Source organism: Gopherus evgoodei, chromosome 18, assembly GCF_007399415.2.
Source record: "Gopherus evgoodei ecotype Sinaloan lineage chromosome 18, rGopEvg1_v1.p, whole genome shotgun sequence".
NCBI lineage: Eukaryota > Metazoa > Chordata > Testudines > Testudinidae > Gopherus > Gopherus evgoodei.
Genome location: NC_044339.1, coordinates 6,673,961 through 6,693,502, shown reverse-complemented (window position 1 = coordinate 6,693,502; position 19,542 = coordinate 6,673,961).

Genomic DNA, 19,542 nt, shown 5'->3' with positions numbered 1-19,542 from the left:
TGTCCTGGCTCATCTCTGTTCACTTCTGAGTAATGTTGACTCAAGGCAAACCAGGAAGGTCGTTTCCTACCCCCTTCCAACCATGTCATGCACCTGTTCTTCTGAAGATTAATAGTGGAAGCTGGGCATCTGTGACGTAAGAGCAATCCGTCAGTGGACAATCTCTCTTCTTTCTGCCTTTTTAAAGAAGGAAACACAGGTGGAGCAATGAAAAACTACCTAATACCATGCAGGGCAGATAGACTAAATAACCCACAACATCCTTCCAACCCTAATGCTTAAGATGACCAAAGGAGAAACTGGGTGGCTCAGGGAATGGGTAACGGACAGGTTTCTGGCTCACTAGTGTCCATCCAGAGCTGGTTTGGTTGTGGTGAATTGTGGGTGGGGGTCTCCCAATGGACTCACCACAAAAACACACAACTGGCATGGCTGGCATGTGTCAGCCATCTCAACAAAGAGAGTGAAAGCTAAGCTATACACTGGAGCTGGTTGGAAAATATTTTTTTCCTCCATCAAAAAAATTAGATGAAGAGGGGGAAAAAATCATTTTTGTTTAAGTTTTCCCATGGAACATTTCAATTTTGCAGCAAAAATCAGAATACAGAAGTATTTCAATTTGGAAATGCTGCCTCCTGGGAGTTGTAGTTTGGGTGCCTCATGTTCCCATTCGCCTCTATAGACCATGCTTCACGATCAAACTATATTTCCCTTGATGTAGCTTGGCCTGAGGGGAGGTAGTTGCATCATGGAAGACCATAGCTGTGGGAGATGTAGTCTGGACAGGGAGACTGACCCATTGGGGACTCAAGGTAACCAAACTACAATTCCCATGAGGCACAAGAGCAGCACATCCAAACTGAAATATTTCAGTTTTCAGCTGTTTGGCAACACGAGGTTTTCCACAGAAAGCAGAGACTTGGTGAAAAAAAGTTTCCTTTTAGTTGAAAATCCAATTTTCCATCAAAAGCAGTTCAGACGGAAGGGACCTGCCCTATGGCACAGTCCCCGAAAGGGGAGTTCCACTGATATCAGTGATGTGGGCACCAATCAGGCTACAACCCTTTTATCTAAGAATGGGATTTTGCTCTCAGTCAGCCACCGTTTGCAAACCTTAAACACTGAAGGACATTGCAAGGGGACATTGCACTGTGCAACTCCCGGGTGGCATGTGCACTGCCCTTTCAGGGAAGCTATCCCCCGGCACCACCCCTCTTCCCTGTTCCCCCTCCCCTGCCATAGCCCTGAGCCCCCCACCATGGCCGACAGGTGCCCCTCCCCAGCCCTGGGCCGCCGGAGGACCCCCAGTTCCAGAGCACTGAGCTGCATGGCCCCAGCCCCAGGCTGCCCGAGCAACAGTTCCAGCCATCCTGAGTCCTGGGCCACAGCACGGCCACCCTATCCCAGGCCCGGGCCATGGGGGAAGAGCAGGAAGCAGGAGGGGGCCTGGTCGGAGCATGGGCAGGGCCACGCCTGGCTGTTTGGGGAGGCTCAGCCTCCTCTGGCCTGTGATACTTGCCACCCATGGCCCAACTTCTGCTGATTTCCTTTTTTTAAAAAAAAAAAACTGGATGTTACGAGAAAACACTGCAAATTCTCATCTACTGCCACAATGGGGACCATGTGAGAATCGAAATAGAAAAATACCTAGATAAACAGAGGCATCCAAGATCATGTTGATACAGTATTTTTATGCTTCCTTGGTGATCTTCATCTCCTGGTGAACATTCAATCCTTCTCCACGGGCCACCTGCTCTGCCTTTTTCTCTAAAATCGTGCATTGCAGATGGTTAGAGCAGTTTTTTTTTTTTTTTACATCAGAGCCCTATATGCTGCGTGCTCTGTTCTTTCCCTGGTCCTGTCATCACTTGGAATTCATTTTTCCCCATTTTCGACCTACGGTGCATCTGTTTCTCATAAAAGCCCAAATTCATTTTTTTGCATGTGCGCTTTTTCCAGGTCCCCCCCACCTGCGCTGCCTCACCGTTGCTGAATGAATTTCAGGGCTCATAAAAGTTGAAAGCACTCACTGCGAACAAGCCTGCTGCCAAGCTTCCACTCTGACGATGCACCAGACCCTTGTTACACTGCTTTAGCCCTGACCTCAGAGGCAAATTGTGCCAGGTTACGAACCAATGCATATTTAGGAACAAAGCAAGACCACTATACACAGTTCACTCTGGAACTGAGTAACGCACAGGAAACCTGTGGAACTCTTTGCCAGAGGATGTTGTGAAAAGAACTAGATAAATTCATAGAGGATAGGTCCATCAACGGCTATTAGCCAGGATGGGCAGGGATGGTGTCTCTAGCCTCTGTGAGTCAGAAGCCGCCAAAATCAAGAGATTGGCTTTACAAAAAAAAATTGAAGTTTGATTGGAACAATCAACATTGGGTTATTTTATTTACCTTTTAGTTTCTGAAGCTCAAGGCATGCTTTCAAGTTTTTTTTCCTACTATCCTGAGAGCTAGGCACTTCCCTTTTTAAAAAAATGAAAGCTGAGGTTCTTGCAAATTCACATGACTCCAGGAGCTGGAGCTGTAACCCCCACAAACCAAGCAGCTTGAGACTTGCGATGTAATCAGGAGAGTTGATCACTAGCATGTCTGAAGATCAGTGCTGGCATAACTGAGAGCAGAACCCAACCCCCATCTGTACACTGGGAGGAGATAAACTGAAAAGCACCAGCCCGAATCTGCCTGTAAGACGTGGAGCTTTGGACTGCAATTTATATGTGGGTCTCACACCCCCATCACCCATCTAGAGGTGAGAGGTAGATGCAGCACCATTGCTGAAGGTGCTAAGGAGTATGTTAGAGAGAAGACCTGGAGGACTAATGTAAAAAGCATCCAGTGCTATGCACAGGGTTAGCCAGGTAGCCGTCCCTTCATCCTTTGAGTCTAAGACCTGCTTCTCCAAGAAGTCACAAGGTTGCTTTCAGGTTCTGTCCGATGCCACAGATGCCCCAAGGAACAAACGAGAATGACTCCACCCAGGCTCCACCGACATGGGCCCTGAGGCCCAGAACCCCTGTTCGCTGGAGGAGAGCCAGCTGCCCAATGCCATGGCACACACTTATTGCTGTTTATTCTGCCGTTTGCTACCAGAAGCCGGGCGGTTTCCTCATTCCTTCCACACGCGCGTTCCTCTGATGAAAGGCACCAGGCAGGCAGCAAGCAAGGGACAAACCTGGCAGCCTGCCGGCGCACAGCAGGCTTTGAAGACATGGGATTACACCAGGCCTTCTTAGCCCTCCTGAGCCTGCGGGGTCGCCTCAGGAGGAACTGCCTCAAAAGGAGAAAGCACTCTGAGAAGCCCAGGAAAGTGTCATGAGAAAAGGGTGCCAGGAGGGGTGGGGGAGAGTTGACCTTCATAGGGAAAAGAGGGGAAATAATCTGAGCTTGCTTCTGTAGGCAAAGTCGCTCAGCCCAGACAGGGAATCCAAAGGAACAGCTGACGGAGCTGAATGCGCGCCGGGCGACGGCTGTCACCGTGTGCAGCTTCTCTGGATTTAAGTGGGACAGATCAGCCTTCGGGGTTGCTGCAGCACCTAGCGCGCGTGGCAGGCAGTTTGACATGCAAGCTCCCTCGCTTCTCGTTTGTTTCCTCCTCATGTAAGGCAGCTTAGAGACCACTGTGCCTGGGAGTCCAAAGCCCAGAGGAGACATTTGCTTACAGGGAGCCTGACACCCTTCTTCCCTTCCAACCCAACTAGATTACACCCTAGATCTGCTTTGTTCTGTAGCTCCTACCCCACCGTTGCTGTTTGCCCGGCTATCTGGGTATAAACCAGGGGTGGCCAACCTGAGGCACCGACTCCGGGGCTGGAGCTACAGGCGCCAGCTTTCCAGTGTGCTGGGGGGAGCGCTTTCACTATTCAACCCCTGGCTCTGCCACAGGCCCTGCCCCCACTCCACTCCTTCCCGCCCTCTCCCCTGAGCCTGCCCTGCCCTCGCTCCCCGAGCCTCCTGCAACGCACAAACCAGCTGATCGGGAGGTGCAGGGAGAGAAGGGGAAGCGCTGATAGTGGGGGGCTGCAGGTGACCCACTGGTGACCTGACCTATAGGAGATTTTATAAACATTATCTCTGCACAGCTACAAGTATCGCTATTAAATCTCATTTAAAGCCAGTATTTAAATTATCACCCTTCAGCCTTCCACAAAATCTTCTACTCACATCAGCAGGCAGGTGCTGGATTCCCGATGGACCTTCCATCCTCCAGCTCACAATTAACTCCTGCTCCCTGCCCCTCTCTGCCAGCGACAGCAGAAGACTCCTTAGGGCTAAGGCCATAAATATCTGGCCATATTTGAAAGTGAAAATAGGGTAAGATTCCCTGGCTGAGCCAGGAAACCTTTTACCACAAAGCACTCGGGAACGCAGGAACCAGCAAACTGGGTCTGTCTAATAATCATCTTTAGCTCTGATCTAGCCCTTTCCATCAATAGATCTCAGAGTGCTTTACAAAGAGGGGCGTGATTTGCCCACGGTCACCTAGCAGCAGAGCTCAGAACAGAACCCCAAGTCTCATGTCCCAGTACAGGACTTTACCCACATGGCTGCTAGGCCAGCATCCGCTCTCTGAAACTGACCTATTGAGGTAGCGCTTAGGTGCCCCAGTCACGGACCAGGACCTCATTGCGCTAGGCCCTGCACAAACATTGAACCAAAGGACAAATCTCTGCCCATGCTGCGGAAGAAAATGTGAAACTCTGCAGTGGCAGCTACGGAATAACCTGGGCATCCTGAAAAAGGATCTCCCTTTAACCTCCATTAATTAGGAGCTGGCTTATGGGATGAAGTTCTCTCACTGACTCCTCTCCATTGGGGGCCTGAGGCTTGGCTGGAATCCTTGATGCTAATACATATACACACTATAACCCCTTTCAAAATGAATAGATTGTTTGTTGATATAACTCTGGCTGTTCTTGTTAGCCATATAAACACCCAGTTCTTTTTTTAATCCTGCCTCACATATAACATGTGGCAATGAGTTCCACAGGCAAACTGTGAAAGGTATCTCCTTTCACACTTTTTGCATTTGTTGCCTTTCACAATTTCATCCAACATCCCTTTGTGTTTGGCTGATGAGGCGGCGTGAATGGCAGAGCTCACTTTGCTTTCCATAGATCATTTATTATGTTGTATCCCTTTATCAGGTCTCCTCCCCATAGTAAACAGCCCTGGTCTTTTGAATCTCGATTTGTCCAGAAGTTTCCCATTCCATTTTGGCCAAAGTACATCATGCTTGAGTTGCATGCGAGCACAACAGGTCAAAGGCTGGTTGTTCCTAAGAGAAATTGCTGGGAAGAACAGGCACAGTGTTGCTATCCCCTCAATTGCTAGCACAGCAAGGAATACCAGTAGAAGACGTTTCCAGTCGCATCATCATCATCATCATCACCCCCACCACTCCCATAACCACATTGGTCGTTGGGGCACCGTCACTGATGAGCAATCAGCCAATTGTCTCCACTCCTAACAATTGTGTGTCAGTGCCTGAGTCTTGGCGAAGTCCATTCTTGTCCACTCTTATGTTGTCAATCCATCTCTTCTTCTGTCTACCTCTTCTTCTCCTCCCCTCTACTGTCCCTTGGAGGATGATCTTGGATAGGCCCAATGATCTTGTTACATTGCCATACCACTTCAGCGTGTGCTCCTTCACAGTCAGCAAGAGGTCTCATATGACCCAGCGCATTGGGCGACGATGTTGCAGACCTCTTCATTAGTGATGTGGTTGAAGTAGGAGATGCCCAGGAATTTATGGATGTCTCTCATCTCTACTACCTGTATTTTCAGCTCAAAGTTCTGCTCTCAGAGTCCACATCTCGCACGCATAGAGAAAAATGGAGATGTCTCACATGCATTGGTGATGGACCCTTCCAGTCTACAGCACCTTCTCCTTGGGTAGGATCAAACCACGTGTGAGAGTGAGAGACAGCACAAGAGAGATGACTGCTCCTGCTCAACACGCCAAGCATTTCCCCCCAGTACCATCTCTCTGCGTTGGTGCAGTCCCATGGCATTATGGTCTGGAAGCATGCAACATGCATGGTCACTTCTCACTACTGCCAGACAGGCATATTTAACATGCACAGCAGCAGAGAAGCAAAGAAATGCACGAGGATAATCAGTCCTAACTGAAAACTGCTTGAAGCAGCTCTGTGGGGTGCTCGCAAGGAACTGATGTTGGACCATGGGTCCCAGCTACCCACACAGCTGAGGCTGAAACAGATGCTCATGCAGCCCCCCATAGGTACCTCAATATAGTTCAGACACAGCTCTTTATTTTTTGCCAGGCGAAGGGTTTTATAGTTTCCTTGTGAGAAAGACTCAAATTGCTACATTTCTAGATCACCATTACACTGAATAACCAGAGACCTTTCCCACACAAAGCACTCTGTAACTCAAAAAATTTCTCCCTGTTTGCTTCCCATATACCCCCTTCTCAACAGCTCATGTCTCATTCCCCATCTTCCTATTCAGATCATCAGGACAGGATGCTAAGGGGGGCTGGGTGTGGGAGGGAAGGCACAGCAAAGAGAAATAAACTCTTGATCCTCCCTTCCTGGCAAATGATTCCTATTGCGCACATGTCATAATACAAATACATGAACTACGCTGTAATTTCAGTGTGGTTGTAATCTTCCATCCTGACGACCCATGCCCCCTTCTATTCTGAAACCCCTACCAAAAACAGAAGCTAATAGAATCATCCAGATCAAAATCCGTGCTCAGGCAGAGTTTCCCTGAAAAGAGAGAAGTGCCAGACGCCCCATGAAGTCCACTAAGGTCTTTGCGATGCTACTGACTTTACATGGAAGGTGCCCAGAGACCACGGTGGTGGGCAGCAGCGTACACTCCTAAGATCTTTGACACATGTAAATACCATTAATTCGTGTAACTGGAAGCTCTTCTGTAAAGCCCAAGGCCCGGATCTGCAAAGGTATTTGGGCACCTTTGATTTCAATGGGAGTTGGCTGCCTGAATCCATTTGAGGATCTGGGCCCGAGTGACTCAATATCACCCATCTGGTTTCATTCTCGAGAGATGTGCAGGTTTACCTATTAGACTTGACACTACGCTTTTCATCCATAGATCTCTCAAGGGCCAAACAGTGTCATTACCTCTATTTTACTGATGGGGAAACAGCTGCCCCAAGACGGTACAATAAATCAGTGCCAGAGTCTGGAGCAGAACCCAGACATCCTGGTACCCTTTCCACTGGGCAACACTGCATCCCATTAATGAGTTAACCAACCTATTAAGCGGTCCAGAGATCTTCACTTTTGCACCAAAAAAAGTTTGCTGTTAACAGGGACCAAACAAACGAGAAAACAGGATAATCCCATCACTCACCATGTCCATTTCCACTCCCCTATTACTGGGCCAAGCCTGCGTTACCACCAGAGTTCCAAACCTTTTATTCTAAATATCTTCTTCTAAAAGAGGCTCATTCACAACCCATGGTCCAGCAAATGACAATTTCACCGGAGTGACAAGGTGCGGGAGGAAATCTCTTATCGGACCAACTTCTGTTAGTTAAAAAGACAACCTTTCGAGCGTCCCAAGTCTGTGTAGCGCCAAAGCTCGTCTCTTTCACCATCAGAAGTTGGGCCAATAAAATACATTATCTCATCCACCTTGTGTCTCTAAAATATCCTGGGACCGACGTGACCACAACAATTATGTAATTATTATTAATATTATTATTAGCAGCCATAAAGAAACCAGCTGGTCTATTTAGTCCAACCTAAGGCTCTCCATTAAAGGCAGCTTTCTGTTTAACATCATTAGGCAGGAGTTTTCAAACGCCGCCTGTGACAAGCTCGCCTGGTGCTTGTCATATCAGCATCTCGGAATGATAATGAGTCTGGAGAAACCGATCAATAACGGAAATATTGAAAAACAGGGAGAACTAGGATCTTAATTCATAGCTGTTCAGGCCAGCCCTTCCAATACACAGATGTCAAATCCACTGCCTCCTATAGCGGTCTCCACAGTTTAGATGTTAGAAAGTCAGATTTATTGTCAGAAACATGCCATAAGAGGTGTTTACAAGGAAATACTTCCAACCTTTACAATACACCAGATTAATTTTTTTTTTTAAGAGTACAAGTAGCATTACATCCTCCCCAGCGCTCAGAGAAGCTTTTTGGAACTTGCCAAGAAATCTTGCCAGCTAGCATCTGAGAGTCTAGCTATCTTCTCTGTACAACACTGGCACCCCAGTGTATTTAAATCAATATGGGGTATCTATTAGTGGTAGGGAGGCAGTGTGCATACAGCTGGACTGGGACTCAGCAGATGTGGGTTCTGGTCCTAGCTTTGCCCCTGGCCTACTGGAGGACGTTGAGCAAGTCATTTCACCTCCTTGAGCCTCAGTTTTCCCATCTATAAAATGGGAAGAATGATGCTGACCTGCTGTGTAAAGCACTTGGCAATTGACTGATCGAAAGCTCTGTTTAAGATCTAGGGATTATTACGACTACTGGAAGCAGTTTTCTTTCAGCAGCAGAGTTGCCCTCTTGCAAATCATTATGGCTCCAAACTTACCATCAGATGCAAGGGTCGTTCTGCTCGGATCCGATTGCGGGATCGGGGCCTAATATCGCAATGAAATGACATCAGTAGAATCGATTTTTTAAAAGTCAAGATTTTGGCCACAATTTTTTTGCAAACTTTCAATTTTAAATGAAAACGTGGCTTTTTTTTTTTTATCAAGGGGTGGCTAAAATAAAATTCAAAATTTTGCAATTTAGATGAAACGTTTTAACACAACATTCTTTGTGAAAGTCCTTCGACCTTTTTCAACCAGTTCTAGTGACCCATCAGTGCATCTCGGCCACTTCCGCCAGGTGGAAACTGCTCCACCACTCTCAGAAGTTACTGGAAGTTCTGAGACATTCAGATGCTATGCTGATTAACAAGGCCATGAATACCTTCATTAATCCAATCGTGGGGGCTCTTGGCATAGGAGGAGCATTGTTTAATCACTGCTGCAGCTGGGAACAAGGACTCGGAGAGGAAGGATGACCCAGAGGTTAGGTTCCCTGTTCTGTCCGTGTGACCTTGGACTCACGGATTCTTGGTCCCTCAGCTGTTAAACGGGGATCAGATCATGCCCAGGGTGTCTGAGGATAAATACAGTATGATGATTTTTTGAGGTGCTCAAATAGAATAGTAATGGGGGTCACTTCAGATAAAGCAACAGGTCTGGAGCCCTAAAGAGTCATGACTTTGTTACCTGCGTTGTAATAAATCAGTGGCCACGCCACCAACTGTTGTCCCATTCCTTCAGGAGATATAACAGCTTACCATTCCTCTGCTTCCTAGAGCATAGCCAGCTTGAAAGCCTTTGACTCTGACCTTGTGGTCCTCCTCCACTTCTTTTTTAAGGGTTCTGCTCAAAAGCCATTTGCAAATTCAAGTTCAGTTTGTTCATCATTCGTGAACTCCTAACTCGCCCTATGCAGTTCAGGAAGTCAGAGAGGCCATTGCTGGCTTAGCCTTAGGCAGATGGGGATAAAAGGCAGTGTGGTCCAGGCACTGAACTATGATTCAGAAGACCTAGCTCCTATTCCTTGCTCTGCCCTGAACAGGTGGGACCTTGGGCAATTGGATTCTGATTTATCTATTTGGATTATAAATGCTTTGGAGGCAGGGACAGTCTCATGTCCTGGGTCACCCATACATGATAAATCATCACTTCACCTCTAGTTTCCCCATCAGGTACAAGGATATTTATCTTCTTTGTAAAGCACCGTTAGGGATCAGGATGTAGGTGGCGTGGCCTAGTAGTCAGGGCTAGTGGGCGGAGCAGGTGTCCAGGCTGGGGAATGAAGCCAAGGGTCAGCACTAGAGTCAGGGTGAGAAGTTAGAGGCCGGGGTCAGAGCCAGGACTGGTGGCGGAGGATTAGAGATGAGGTGCAAGGGCAGAAGGAGAGGCAAGGACCAAGAATGGAGCAGGAACACAGTGGGAACAGGAGCAAAGGCAGGTGCCAGGAATGGAGCTGGAATAGGGCTGAGTGCAGGAAGCAGATACAAGCAGGGTCCCATGCAGCCACAACAGAAAACCCCTCTGTTGCTCGGACAAACTTCCCGTGCCGCCTCCTGGCTTAAATAGAGCGGTTGGATTACGCAATCAGTGGAGCTGGGCAAGTCTCCAAATCAGAGTGCCTGTGGATGGTGCTTTGGCAGGGTTGCCAACCCTCCAGGATGGCCCTGGCATCTCCAGGAATTAAAGATTGTGTCATGTGATGAAACCTCCAGGAACACATCCATCCAAAATTGTCAACCCTACGCTTTGGCTGGGGCTGTTGTCCTGGTAGCTTCTCCGCCCAGCAGGGGTCAGTGGGCATTGGGTGGAGGCCAGGAGGCAGCAGCTGTCTGGGCACTTCCACACCTGGGTTCAAGAGCCGGGACATCATACACATTTTGAGCGCTCTGAACAAGCTGTGCTAGACAGGAGCTAGTTACTATAATTACTAGCCTGGGCCCTGGTTCTCCTCATTATCCCATTGGTACAGAGGTTCTGCAATTGTACAGCCTCAGACATCGCGGATGAGCAAATAACTCTCAATCAAAAGCCAGGAAAGAAGAATCTCCTGTGACAGACCCTCAGGTGGCGTAAATCCATGTCAGTGCCCTTGAAGTCAATGGGGTGGCTCCCCAGCCACTGCCAACGAGCATAGCACCACTGTAATCACTCGAGCTACGCCGGTTGAGAAGCCGGCTTCCCAGAGATCACAGAAAGACCTTGCATTTCGGCAGCCCCTTTGCAAGGCGAGAGGGATTTATGCAAACAGACCAGCTCACGCGGCCGACCTACCTGCACGTTCCATACAGCCGATCTCATTAAAGGAAACAGGAATTAGTTTGTTCGCTTTGACGGTTTCAATCTGCAAGACCCAGCTCCTCTCAGAAGTGCAATACTTTCCTTATTAGACAGCAGGCAGAAAACGAGGCGCTGCGAAATGTCTTCATTACACAGCCGCGCCGGCTAAAGTACATTAATTTGATAAAAGATAATCAAGCCCTCCAGAGCCCAGCTAACAATGTAACACTGAGCAGCTGCTGCCGGAGCCTGGCTCAGAGAGAATCCTGATCAGGCCCTGAACTGTTTGGTCTGACCGTAAAGGGTGCAGACAAGGGGCCAGGAGCATCCCTCTGGCTCTCACGTTCACTTAAAACCTCTTCGTTTCAGGCCTGCCCCAATGCCCACAAAGTCACTGGAAAGACCCATGGACTGGAGTGAGCTTTAAGATGGTAACCTTGAATGGGCTTTGGATTGGTCCCCTTATGCCCCCTTATTAGACAAAATTAAACCTTGCACCCTCCACCTTGCTGTGTCTTAGCTGAGTCCCAGTCCAGGGAGGCTAAAAGTTCGAACGGGCTAGAGACCACATATGGGGTCTTTACTCTTGCCTCGGGGGATGATCCCTCGGTTCCACAGCTGCTGAACTCAACTCGATGGGCAATTTCTAGTCATCGATCAAGAACGTTCTCAGGTGCAAAGGGAGCTGATGGCTGTGTCAGATAATAATGAAAAACATTGCTATATAGACGGTCAGGTGCAGGCTCTGGGAACGTTTCCAGCGCTTCTCTAGTTTAGAATCACAAAATTCGGGCCAAAAGGATGGGTTTGTGGTTAAGGCATCAGACAGACTCAGGTGGCCGGGGTCAAGTTCTTGGCTCTGCCACAGACTCCCTGTGGGATCTTGGCCAAGTCACTTAGGGCCAGATTTTCAAGAGCTCTGGTCCCATTTCTGCACCAAAATAAGTGACCACGTTTTTCAAGACAGCACAGCACATTGGGTGCAGGACTCTTGAAAATCTGGGCATAAGCTTCCCAGTAGGAGATGCCTAAATGGAGCCAGCGCTCTTGGGAAAATATGGCCCCAAAGGTGGGTGCCGAGTCCTTGAAACTCTAATTTTGCCGCACCTCAGCTCCCCCACTGTGCAATTCCCCACTTCTCAAGGAGGTTGTGAAGATCATTCCATTCCTGACTGTGAGGGCCTCAGATACCCTAGGAATGGGGGGGAGGGTGTCACATACGTGCACAGATAGGACCTGCATTGAAGGCCATTCCTTGTGATGGAAGGGATAGCCCAGTGGTTGGCCCCCCTAAACCCAGCATTGGTTAGCATTGGCCCCCTAAAACCAGGGTTGTGAGTTCAGTCCTCTGATATTCTATGAGTCTATGCAGGGTTTCTTGCTTAGTGTCATCTCTGGGGAGTTGTCAAAAGGCTGCTCCTCAGCAGATTTGCCAGGGCAGCAGCAGGTCAAGGCTACGACAGCAATTGCACCTTCAGACTGAAGTTTGTGGGAGTTGCAGCAGCATTTTGTAGAAGATGGTTCGCCTGCATACCCATTGCAAAGGCATGGATGAGATGGCAAGTGTCTGGTTTTTGACCGATGGTGGGGGGATGAGGGAGGGGACGGGGCCTCGAGGGAAGGGGTAGGGTCTTGAGGGAAGAGGCAGGGCAGGGCAGGGGACGTTCTGGTGCTCAGTGTCCGGTTTTCACAAAATGGAAAGTTGGCCACCCTAGGATGAGCTGCAAATTCCTCCCCCCGCGCTCTGCTCAGAGTTCTAGTCATCTTTGGCGTTACATGTAGCTACAGCAGGTACACCATTTCCAGGCAGAACTGCGACTTTCAAGGGGTCCTTTTAAAGGCCCCAGTAACACATCACTGAATCTGTCAAGAAACAGGCCCTTGCATTCTGCATGGCCAGCACAGATTTTTCTGCAATTCACTCCGCTCGTTTCACTGCGTTTTAAATTGCTTGGATGGTTCTATGAAAGACGCAGCCCTTTTGTTTCTGGCAGGTTGATCAGAATCCACTGCTCGTTGCACACCGAACACCATAAACTTTCCTTTGGGGCAGCAACTGGTTGGTGGGGACGAGGTTGGTATTGCAGGAGAACCAGATGCTGCCTTCAGGTGAGGAACACACAGCTGGCCAAGAGCTGGGCCATGCTACGATTGTCACACACGACTGGGGATTTGGGGTGTCTGGTTTGAGACAGGTTGAAAGGGCCTGATTTTCAGAGCATGATGAGCAAGCCCTCTCTGAACACTAGACCTCTCTAAGATGCCACCACTTGGACCACTCACAGATTAAGCCACCAGAAATCACGAGTCACGTTTCAGAAGTCTGGCCCCAGAGCCTCAAAAGTATTTAGACACCTAACTCCCCTTGATTGCTACAGGGGTTAGGTGCTTAAATACCTGGCCCATGTTGAAGAGAGATGTAGGAAATTTAAAAATATATATACTCACACTGATGCCGTAAGGTAAGGATCCATCCCCATGTTCCTTCAAGGGAGCTGTGCTTATTTATACCAGTGGAGGATTTGGCCCCAAGATTGGCCCAAACCTCCCCAGAATCCATGAACTAACCATGCTTCTGTATGTGACAACAGCTGAAACGCAGGAAAACTTATTAAGAAAAGGCTGTGCAAAAAAAAATAATAATAATGCATGCAGATTTGATGTCTAATTAGAAAAATACTAGGAAATTGGTGTAAGCCGGATAATCTCTTTTCTGATAGTGCCGGCCAAGCTGTCCCATTTCAAGGATGAATAGCTGGGAATATAAATCTGATAATTGCAATGCTGAAAATGAAAATCAAATTGAAGCCATCAGAGGATCCTATTTTAAATTGATTTAGTCCTCACACAAAATTTCCATCTTCCCCTGTCCAGGATTCCTCTAGAGCAGACGGCTGGATGGAGCAAGCTGTCGTTAATGGCAGACACACACTGCAGCTGAATGAATTGTCCTGCTTAAAAAATTTCTGCATTCTGCTGCCTCTTCCCAGGACCAGGGTTCCACACAGTCCCAGCTGGTTAACCACTAAGCGCAGTCCAACTGGCATGTTTGGATGGTACCAAATCAATGATTTTCAGAATTTTATTTCTTGCAGGAAATTTCAGAAGTTCAGCTTTGCGTTCCAGCTTGGGGAAGAGGAGACCCCCAGTCTACAGGCCACCAGAGCAGTGTTTCATCCCAGGCAGAGCAAGGACTTGAAGCCAGGTCTCCCGAATCACCAGCACATTTGTGCGTGCACACAAAGTTCTGTTTCCACAAAGGCATTCGAAAGATTTTGGTTTTGATCTAATGCTGCGACTGGGTAACAGAACGGTCTCCCTCCGGCCAGATCGGCTAATCGACTCCTTGGGTCTCTTCCTTCTCCACAGCCTGACCTTCCTCCTCTCCTCCTGACCAGCAGCATAGTGGGCAAAGACTGAAAGACCAATTTCAGCTCCAATGCATCACTACAATCCTATCCACTACATGGGGGAAGGGTTTGGCAGATTTTGCAACAGAGTATGGCAGCAAATGTTGATCATATTAAACCGCCTCAAGGTTTAGTGCAGAGATATTTTAAATCAGCATCGAACCATGGCCGGCCAAGCTGGGAACCGGAGTTTGATTCTCTCGCCAGCTGGTCTTATAGCTATAAAGGCAGCACCATTCAATCCCTGAGCAGGGGGGCATGATCCTGAGTTCTTTCAACAACAACAACAAGCAGCAGCTCCTTGGGGGTCCCATCCAGTCCTCTGCCCAGTTTGAAGAAAGAGCACGACAACCCAGGATGGAGGACCAGGAAACAAAAGAATTTGTTGAGGGAGAAGAAAGACTATTTTAGAGCTCTGGAAGTCTTTGATAGTGATCCCTGACAGCCACTCGGTTACCCAGTGCCTCGACTCTAGGACTCATTTTCCTCCTCTTGGTCCATCCGAGGCAGGATTCATTCCGGTTTCGGAAGGTTCGCCCATTGGCTGCTGCACCCAGAGGATATTGGTATTGCAGAAAAGGACTGAGATGTCACCTTGAGCTTCAGCTAGAGGGGTTGGAGGGGGTGGGAGTGTGATGGAGTAGGGACTGTCTGTGTGGGGAGTGGGAGAGCAGGGGAGGACTTTAGGGGATGGACGATGCCAGAGCCTGTAACCTGAGCTAGGTAAGGGAGGGGAAAGGTCAACACCTTTGCCCGGGAAGGGGACAAAGGAAGGGAGTGGCAGGAGGGAAGCAGTTTGAGTTTGGGCTTGGGGCTGTGTGGGCGGAATTCAGGGTATCCTAGCTAGGATCCAAGCACCCTGAAAGCCCAGAAGGACTCGGTGGAGGGGTCCTGACTGTGCCTGCAAGCTCTGCTGTAACCTGTGTTCCTGTTGTCCAATAAACCTTCTGTTTTACCGGCTGGCTGAGAGTCACTGTGGGTCCCAGGAAGAGGGGTGCAGGGCCGGACTCCCCACACTCCGTGACAACTGGTGGCAGCGGCGGGACATACTGCACCCCGTGGACGGCGCTTCCTGCAGTAAGTGACTGGGGAGCAGTAAAACGAAGGGGTGATTAACCCCTGGGAGTGTGTGCCCAGTGAGAAGGACTTTGCAGTAACAGGGTCCCCCGGGGGATTGCAGCAAGCGGTCCAAGGGTGGAGGAGTCTGCAGCTCGACCCTGGCAGAGAGGTGGTGACCTCACGAAGGGCTGGTGCACTAGGGGTCCCCCTGGAAACCGTGGGGAGCGGCGAGCGCCCCGGCCTGTGAGTGGCCAGCAGGAAGATGTATGCCAAGCGGCGCAAGTGTGACCTGGTGGAGCTGTGCAAGCAGAGGGGGTTGCGCCCGGGGAGGCTCAGCAAGGACCAGCTGATTGCCCAGCTGGAGCAGGGAGATCGCATGAATGAACGGAGCCCTGTCTCTGAGGGAAGCAGCCGAGCAGATGCAGCTCAGGCACCAGTGTCTGTCCCCACTGGGAGCGGTCAGCTGGCGGACGAGGGCTTCCCGAGACCCCCCCTTCCTAGGCGTAGGGGAAGGGCGGGGAGGAGCCCAGTGTATACCGAGGGCACCGTGACATCCCCGGCCAGCAGAGGATCCGCCCGGCGAAGCTCACCCCCCAGCAGGGGATCCTCCCGGCAACGCTCGGCATCCGTGGAGTGGAGGCGGCTGGAATATGAAAGGGAGCTGAGACAGGAGGAGCTCGAGTTAAAGAGGAAAGAGCTGGAGGAGAAGGCGAAACAGCGTGAACATGAGGAGAACCAGCGTAAACATGAGCGGGAGGAGAAGGAGAAACAGCGTAAACATGAGCTGGACCTGGCCCGGCTGAGGAGCAGTGAGGCCCCGGCTGCGGTGAGTGAGGCGGGGCCCAAGCCTACAAAGAGCTTTGATAAGCACTTGCTGCCCCGGCGTAAGGAGGGGGAGGACATAGATACCTTCCTGACGGCCTTTGAGAATGCCTGCGAGCTGCACAGGGTTGACCCTGCAGACAGGATCGCAGTTCTCACCCCCTTACTGGACTCCACAGCCGTGGAGGTGTACAGCCGACTGAAAGGGGCGGAGGCAGGGGACTACGAACTGTTCAAACAGGCCCTGCTCCGCGAGTTTGGGCTGACTCCTGAGATGTATCGGAAAAAGTTCCGGAGCCAGCGTAAAACCCGTGAGGTCACATACCTACAACTGGTCAACCGGGCGCAGGGGTATGCCCGCAAGTGGACAGCTGGGGCCCAAACTAAAGAGGACCTGCTTGACCTATTCATACTGGAGCACCTGTACGAGCAGTGCCCGTCCGACCTGAGGCTGTGGTTGATGGACCAGAAGCCGGAGAACCCACAGCACGCAGGCCAGCTGGCTGACCAATTTGTGGACAGTCGGGCAGGGAGGAGTCTCGAAGGAGCAGGCCTGCCTCAACGCAGAGAGAGAGTCATCCTGGGACCTCCCAAAGGGGGCCTATGGAGAACCCCCCCAAAAGGGGAACATCCAGCGGCAGGTCCCTCCGACCCACTCAAGGGGACCCACGAGATATGGGCTGCTATCGCTGTGGCCAACGAGGTCACATACGGGCCCAGTGCCCCAAGCTCAGGGACAGACCAAGCAGACCCAACCCACAGAGGGTGGACTGGGTAAAAACCCAATCGGAGGAGGGGCTACATTCCCAGGAAAGGGGGGTTGGCAACATACCACCTGTGGATGCTCCAGGCTCCGGGTTTTTGGTTTACCGGGTGGGCGCAGGGCTGCCCCTCCGGAAAGAGTGCATTGTTTCCCTGGAAGTGGATGGGAGGAAGGTCACTGGGTACTGGGACACAGGCGCAGAGGTGACGCTGGCCCGGCCCGAGGTGGTGGCCTCAGATCGGATGGTGCCTGACACCTACCTGACCCTGATGGGCGTGGGCGGGACCCCATTCAAGGTACCCGTGGCAAGGGTACACCTGAAATGGGGGGCCAAGGAGGGCCCCAAGGATGTGGGGGTACACCAATATTTGCCCACTGACGTGTTAATGGGAGGGGACCTTGAGGACTGGCCTAGTAACACCCAGAGTGCCCTGGTCGTGACTCGTAGTCAGAGTCGGCAAATGGCACTGCTCCCCGACAACGGGGAAGGTACTCGACCTGAGGTGCAGGACCCTAACTCAGGGAACGGGGAACGCCCAGGGGCACGGTGCAGAGAGGCTGCGGCCTCAGACCCAGCCAGCAAGAGAGAGCCGGTCCCCATTCCTGTCCCAGCTGCCGAGTTCCAGGCCGAGTTACAGAAAGATCCCTCCTTGCGGAAGCACAGGGACCGGGCTGACCTTAGTGCGGTACAGACCATGAGGAGAGGTTGCAAGGAGAGGTTCCTGTGGGAGAAGGGGTTCCTGTACCGAGAATGGGCTCCCCCAGGGGAAGTAGAGTCATGGGGGATCAGGAGGCAGCTGGTGGTTCCCCAGAAGTTCCGTCGCAAGCTGTTGTACCTGGCTCATGACATCCCTCTCGCAGGGCACCAGGGAATCCGGCGCACCAGGCAGAGGCTGCTACAGAACTTTTACTGGCCTGGGGTCTTTACCCATGTCCGACAGTACTGCCAATCCTGTGACCCCTGCCAGAGGGTGGGGAAGGCCCGGGACAAGGGGAAAGCGGCATTGAGGCCTTTACCCATCATAGAAGAACCTTTCCAGAAGGTGGCCATGGACATAGTGGGACCCCTCAGCAAGACGACCCGGTCAGGGAAGAAATACATCCTGGTGGTGGTGGATTTTGCCACTCGCTACCCCGAGGCGGTGGCCTTGTCCTCTATCGAAGCAGACACAGTGGCAGATGCGCTGCTGACAATTTTCAGCCGGGTGGGGTTCCCCAAGGAGGTCTTCACGGACCAGGGGTCCAACTTCATGTCGGCCCTGCTCCGGTCCTTATGGCAGAAATGTGGGGTCCAGCACAACTGGGCCTCAGCGTATCACCCTCAGTCCAACGGGCTGGTAGAAAGGTTCAACGGGACGCTGAAGAGGATGCTAAAAACATTTATGAACCAGCATCCGCAAGATTGGGACAAGTACTTACCTCACCTGCTGTTTGCGTACAGGGAGGTACCCCAGGAATCTACCGGGTTTTCACCTTTCGAACTGTTGTATGGAAGGCGGGTGAGGGGGCCCCTAGACCTGATGAGGGACGAATGGGAGGGGAAGGCCGCTCCCGAGGGAGAGTCAGTGGTGGAGTATGTCCTGACCTTCCGGGAAAGACTGGCCGAGCTCATGGGCCTGGCCAGGGAGAATCTGGCCCGAGCCCAGAGGAGGCAGAAGGTCTGGTATGACCGCACAGCACGAGCCCGTGCCTTCGCCACCGGGGATCAGGTGATGGTTCTTATCCCCGTGAGGAGAAACAAACTCCAGGCCGCCTGGGAAGGGCCCTTCAAGGTTATCAAGCAACTGAATGAGGTAAACTATGTGGTGGAGCTGTCAAACCGGGCACATCACCGTCGGGTGTACCATGTGAACATGATGAAACCATACTATGACAGGGGGAATGTGGTGTTGGCCGTGTGTGGACATTGGGAGAGGCAGGGAGATGACCCCTTAGTAGATCTATTCCCTGGGACAAAGGCTGGTTCCCCCCTGGAGGCAATTCCCCTCTCTGATCAACTGACCCCGGGCCAGCACGCTGAGATCAGGGGGGTGCTGCATCTGTACCGACAGCTGTTTTCCAACCAGCCTGGACGCACTAATTTGACTGTCCACCGGGTGGAGACCGGGTCACATCCCCCTATAAAATGCTCCCCTTTTCGGGTCACTGGGAAAACTGCCCAGGATCTTGAAAGAGAGGTCAGGGACATGCTGGCTTTGGGGGTGATCCAGCCGTCTTCCAGCCCTTGGGCCTCGCCAGTGGTGCTAGTCCCCAAAAAGGACGGGTCAATCCGGTTCTGTGTGGACTATCGAAAGCTCAATGCCATCACCGTATCTGATGCCTACCCTATGCCCAGGCCTGACGAGCTCCTAGACAAGCTGGGAGGTGCTCGGTACCTCACCACTATGGATCTTACCAAAGGCTACTGGCAAGTGCCGCTGGATGCAGATGCCAGGCTGAAATCGGCCTTTATCACCCCTCTGGGGCTCTATGAGTTTCTGACCCTGCCCTTCGGCCTCAAGGGAGCGCCGGCCACCTTCCAGCGCCTGGTGGATCAGCTACTGAGGGGGATGGAGAGTTTTGCCGTGGCGTATATTGACGACATCTGCGTCTTCAGCCAGACCTGGGAGGACCACATATCCCAGGTTAAACAAGTCCTAGACCGACTC